Here is a 6,107-nt window from a genome sequence, read left to right on the forward strand (position 1 = left end):
CCGGCGTTGCCAGGGCCAGCTGCTCAAGCTGCCTGCCTGAGCCGCAAGCAAGCCAACCATGAGCCACCTGCCTGAGTCCCTCCCCACCCCTCCCCCAAACCTAGGCACCCCCAACCCCCATTTAACCCCATCCTCCTCCTCCCCACCCCAACCCACACCCACTCACCTTCACAGGAGGCAGCTAGCTTCACATGGGCCTTCACTGGCTGCCTGCTTTTTATAGCAGCTGTGCCGGGTCACCCATGTGAAATGGCAGGAGCTGAGAGCTGGAAGCGAGGGCCAGCTCTTTCTTGCGGTGGGGAAAAATGAGGGGGGATCGCCTCGCAACCCCCAGAATTTCAGCATGCCCCCCCATTTTGGGAAACCACGCTCTAGAGCACCTCGGCCCTAGAAGCAGTCTCGGTGGTACTCTCCCCACGTCAAAATATTGCAATGTGGCGTCCTTCCAGCCCCAACGTCTTAGCTGGGAGAACACACAGCTCACACAGAGCTCTTCACTTCCAAGCGCCACTCACTCTGGAAGTGCTCACACTTCTCGTGCTTCATGGTCAGCCCATACAGAGGCGTGGTGTCGGCCTTCTCACCATCACAGAGGCTGAACTCCAGCTGCTGGAGCAGGGTGGTCAGGAAGAGGAAGACCTCCCATCTGCCTAAGGACTCACCAATGCACCTCCGCTTCCCCAAGCCAAAGGCCATCACTTTCTCACTCTCTGCCCTGTTCACTTCAGTCCCCTCAACACTGAGGAAACGCTCTGGGCTGAAGGCAGATGGATCTTTCCAAAGCTTCCTGAAACGGAAGAAGACTGAAGATGTACCACCACCATCTGAAAGACTACTAGGGAAGCATCTCAGCACAAGCGTCATCAGAACAGACTCTTGGTATCTGGCACAGGTTTTCAACCTCGCATCCATCTACTTCTATCACTCAGTTGTGCCCTTACTTTTAACGCTGCAGCCGCAGTCATGCCATGATATCTGCTGAGCCTTTGCGACAATGAGGGTCGGGGCCACATTCAGATCTGGTGTTGCTTACTTGAAAGCTAATGCAGTTGAACCAGGGATGAATTCAACTCATTCTGTTAGTGACCAAAGGCAACAGTTTCCACCGAAGGGAAACCAAATGATTAAACATATTTTGGAGCATAAGCTTAAATAAATATCTGTTAGTCTATAAGGTGCCACTAGACTTGTTGTTGTTCTCGAAGCTACAGACCAACACGGCGACCTCTCTGATACAAATGATTAAAGTGACTCAATTAGAAAAAGTTCCTTGGAGGTTTGATCATTTGAAATCTTCCTGGGAAAACCCACTGGAACCCAGACCATCCATTGTGGACCTAGCCGGTTTTGTTTTAAACTCAGTTATACATTTGGCCAACACAACATCCAATGGTAATGAGTTCCACTGGTTGTTTGTGCATTGTGTGAGGAGCTACCGCCACGTGTGGGTGTTAATCCTGCTGCCTACGCATTTTGTGGAGTGACCCTTGGTTTGCATTGCTTAAAAGGGTGACCGTTTCTCCATGTTGCTCATGATATGATAGGCCTCTGTCATATCTTTCCCCCTTAATCATCTTTTCGCTCAACAAAACTGCCTCTATCTTTCATCTTTGTCATCTCTGTTTGAAACGTGGCAACCAGAAATGGACAACATGGACATGGACGTGTTCAGCGTGTGAGTGCACCAGGGTCTATATAGTGGCATTACGATATTTTCTGTCTTTATTAATCCCTTTCAGAATTGTCCCTGACACACTGTTTGTATTTTTGGCCATTGCTACGCATGGAATGGAAGTTTTCAGAGAACTGTCCGTGGGTGACTCTATGAATGTTTAGGGGCACGAATGGCTGATTTAGACCCCATCACTGTATAGATATAAATGGATTTTTTCCCCATATGCATCACTAGCCATATCTACACGTGCACGCTACTTCGAAGTAGCGGCACTAACTTCGAAATAGCGCCCGTCACGGCTACACGTGTTGGGCGCTATTTCGATGTTAACATCGACGTTAAGCGGTGAGACGTCGAAGCCGCTAACCCCATGAGGGGATGGGAATAGCGCCCTACTTGGACGTTCAACGTCGAAGTAGGGACCGTGTAGTCGTTGCGCGTCCCGCATAATCGAAATTGCGGGGTCCTCCATGGCGGCCATCAGCTGAGGGGTTGAGAGACGCTCTCTCTCCAGCCCCTGCGGGGCTCTATGGTCACCATGGGCAGCAGCCCTTAGCCCAGGGCTTCTGGCTGCTGCTGCAGCAGCTGGGGATCCATGCTGCAGGCACAGGGTCTGCAACCAGTTGTCGGCTCTGTGTATCTTGTGTTGTTTAGTGCAACTGTGTCTGGGAGGGGCCCTTTAAGGGAGCGGCTTGCTGTTGAGTCCGCCCTGTGACCCTGTCTGCAGCTGTTCCTGGCACCCTTATTTTGATGTGTGCTACTTTGGTGTGTAGACGTTCCCTCGCAGCGCCTATTTCGATGTGGTGCTGCGCAACGTCGATGTTGAACGTCGACGTTGCCAGCCCTGGAGGACGTGTAGACGTTATTCATCGAAATAGCCTATTTCGATGTAGCGTTCACGTGTAGACGTAGCCACTGAGCGTTAATCAGTATTGGATTTAATTTCCCATGTTCCTGCCCACTCACCCACTTTTGTGATGCCTTTAATGCTCTCCAGTCAGCTTTGGACTTACCTTGAATAGTTTTGTAGTATCACCAAGCGTTGCCAAATGACCTGCTTTTCCAGATCATTAGTTGATGTTGAATAGCGCAAGGCCCAGGAACGCTTCTTGGGTAACTTGCTGTTTGCTTCTTCACTGTGAACACTGACTATCTATTCCGACCCAATGTAGGGTTAATCAGTAGGAAAAAAAAGGGAAACTAATATTGTATTTAGGAAAAATGAAACTGTTTGTAATGTTGCATTAATTCTTTGTATGATAAGTAATAAGATTAATATGAATGAAGGATTAGTCTAATGTTTTCAATTTACGTTTGTAATTTATATTTATAATTCAAGTTATGTTGTCATATGCACCACTAAGGACAAAACCAGACTCCGTATTGTAACCGAGGATCCATTCTGATCCCATACTCCATTGTGTAAAGCCCTGTTGAAACCAAAACTCTACCTAAACTGTGTGACTAGGGTGTGAATTGTATTAGACGTGTGAATGGGGAGTGTGCGATTGTGAGTGATTGATCCCCAACACCAGCCCATCCTGATGATCAGACGCCAGTGGCTGAAGAGTGCAGACGGCTCCCGGAAGGTGAGAAAAAGGTCCACCCCGAAGACAGCAGAACAAAGTCCCATTAAAGACAAGATGAAAGTCGTGTCTGAACACGGAGGCTGCACCTCACAGCAGGACCCATCAGCCAACATCTAACTTGAAGCCTATAAAAGAAGCGGGGAGAAGGGAAGACCTCTGGGTAACATGCTGCTTGTAACCTTTGGTGCGCACCCAATGGACACCCGGAGCTTCTTCATGCCCGGCTTTCCTGGCCAGTTAGCCACCATGAGCTGCAAACTCAAGCCACAGACTCCAGCTACGATCAGGACTGGCAACTATATAGCAGCTGCAGAACACGTGTGTGTGTGTGTGTGTGTGTGTGTGTGTGTGTTAAGCATTAGATATTGGTTACATTCTTATAATAAACGTGGCATACTGTCTTGTCCCCTGAAAAGATCCAGGGGCAGGTCTGACAGTCTGGGTTTCCTCTCTCGGCCAATGGCCTGATCTACAGGTTGGAATGGAGGAAGACATTGGCTGGAATCTGACCTTTGAGATACAGACACTGAAACAGGGTAGAACTGGGAGCCTGAACATGACTAATTCTTCATGAATCTTCTTCTAAATTTCTGGATACGTCACAAGACACACGAAACTCCAAGAAAAGGCAGTTGTCACGGTGTCAAAACCTGGTTGGACACAGACAAAGAGCATTTAGTCGTCCTTTCGACCAGTCAAAGGAAATCTGCAACTCCGTGACTTCAGATTTTCATAACTTCATGGTCAAGTTTACAAGTTGTTGATATCAACAACTTGCTAAAATTAATCAAAAATGTGAAGGTGCCACAATTTAAAGTCAAGAGTGTTTGGACTCAGAATTTTACTTCAGGACAACTTCTAGTTTTTTTTGTTATCCCAAATCTGGATGATCAGTGCTAAACTGCAGCACACAGCTGTCTCCTGAGAACCTGTTTCATAGTTACTTTCCTACAGAGTCCTGCTGGGCGACTGCCGAGGAATCCGGATTCAAAGACTTCCAAGCTTTCAGTTTGCAAATACGTAACGGCTCTGCGACTAGCGGTAGCCACGAAACAGCCTTTCTGCTTCAGAGAATGAGTGTTGAATGACCTGGAAGAGGAACAGCTGCGATTGCTTTGGTTTTGAATGGAAATATTCTTACCAGCTCCAAAGAGGTCATAAGCAAGGTTGACAATCATCTCAGAGAGCTGAACGTTGGCCGACCCATCCAATTTCTTCTCCTGACAATGCTGAATCAGGGAGTCAGTGATGTCTCGAACATGGCCCTGAAACAGGAAGGTCTACAGGTTGTAAGTGGCCCCAAAATGGTATGGCCATTAAATGAGAAGTCCAGCTAGGGCCCTGTTGCCATGTTAGTGAACCTGCCGCATGATTTCACTGCAGCAGAGGGCACAGAAATAGGTTTTTCTCCCCAGCAAACACTAGACAACAGATAATGCTATTTGTTTACATGCAGAGGGTAATTGTTAATGGGGAGAATTATATTGCTTCCTACAGCAGCTAAAGTAATCTTGAACAGTTATGATCCACGGAATGCATTTAGTAGGTCCAGCAAAAGTCGGCTTCAGAAATTACTTTGTAAAGTGTCCAGGGGAGAAACGTTATTTGGCTGGAGAGAAGATGTACTGTGATCTCCACTACCTCTTCTCTAGCCTCTGCTTCAGGCGATATGTGTTTGAGCCACAAAGTAAAAGAGACAAGTCAGCAAGGAGACAAAAAACAGAGCAGAAACATGGATGCAAACAAATCTCCTCCAAGCCCTGACCTTACCCAAGCTGCTGTCGTGCTCCTTACCAATGCTCTTCGCAACAGAGCCAAACCTCTTACTGAGATCCTTGGAAATGTCCCTGGTGTGGCTGGGGAGATACTGGAGCACCAGGATGAAGTCTGCGGGGTTACCAGAGGCAACCATGCCCCAAACACATTGCTCATGTTTATTATACTGTGTAACTCCTGGTCACCATGGTTGTATCACTTGCCAAAACATATGGCAGAGATGACTTAGGACATGGAGACCACCAGTTATGGATATGGGTCACATTTCTTCTCTTCCTCCATCAGTTGCAGGAACTTTCTCACTAGGTAGTCAGCTTCTTTGGAGACGTGCTCCTCAAGCAGGCAGGGGGATGAAGAGTTGGGGCTGGGCGAGACCGAGAAGGTCTTCAGGGCATTCTGGGCCAGCTTCCTGCGAGCTCTCCACACCTCCCCTGAGTCAACACTGAAGGCCAAGCTCTGACCGTCTGCAACGTGGCGAAAGCTGTAGAGATCGGGGCGCCCCATGAAGTCTTCCCCTTGCTTCACCAGGGCTTGTTTGAGGGTGTCCAATCCACTCAGCACCAACACTGGTCTGGTGCCGATCCGGATCTGCATCACATCGCCATACGTCTGGCTCATCTGAGTCAAGGTCAGGTGTGGATTGCTCCCCAGTTCCAGCACGTTGCCTATCAAGGGGTAACCCCGTGGTCCTGGCAGCCTCTTTAGTCCCTTGGGGATCCGCTGCTGGAAGGATCTGATCACCGTGAGGATCAGACAGAAGACAGCAGAGGCAATGAGCAGCTCAGTGACCAAGAAATTGCTCAGGTTGCCCACCAGGGACATCACAGCCTTCATCTTCACGGCACTAAGAACCCTAAGATTAAAGATAAGAGCGGTCAGAGCTAACGTCCAGGAGGCACCTCACGTTATAAGGCAGCGTTCTCCCATCGTTACTTCCCAAAGCTCACAGCCAGGAGACCTTTGTTCTAACCTAGCTCAGGCACTCGCTTTATGCAATGACCTTAGGCAAGTTACCTAGGGCCACGTTATGCTGCCCCTTACTCTGAGCAGCTTTTTTCTTGGTGTTC

At 48.6% G+C, this 6,107-nt stretch overlaps 1 pseudogene; it reads right to left on the reverse strand.

Annotated features, from left to right (window-relative positions):
• Nucleotides 1-480: 480 nt before the first annotated feature.
• Nucleotides 481-5,874, reverse strand: LOC142019853 (cytochrome P450 1A5-like; annotated as a pseudogene).
• Between the last annotated feature and the right edge of the window lie 233 nt (nt 5,875-6,107).

The sequence above is a fragment of the Carettochelys insculpta genome, chromosome 12, assembly GCF_033958435.1.
Source record: "Carettochelys insculpta isolate YL-2023 chromosome 12, ASM3395843v1, whole genome shotgun sequence".
Classification (NCBI taxonomy): Eukaryota; Metazoa; Chordata; order Testudines; family Carettochelyidae; genus Carettochelys; species Carettochelys insculpta.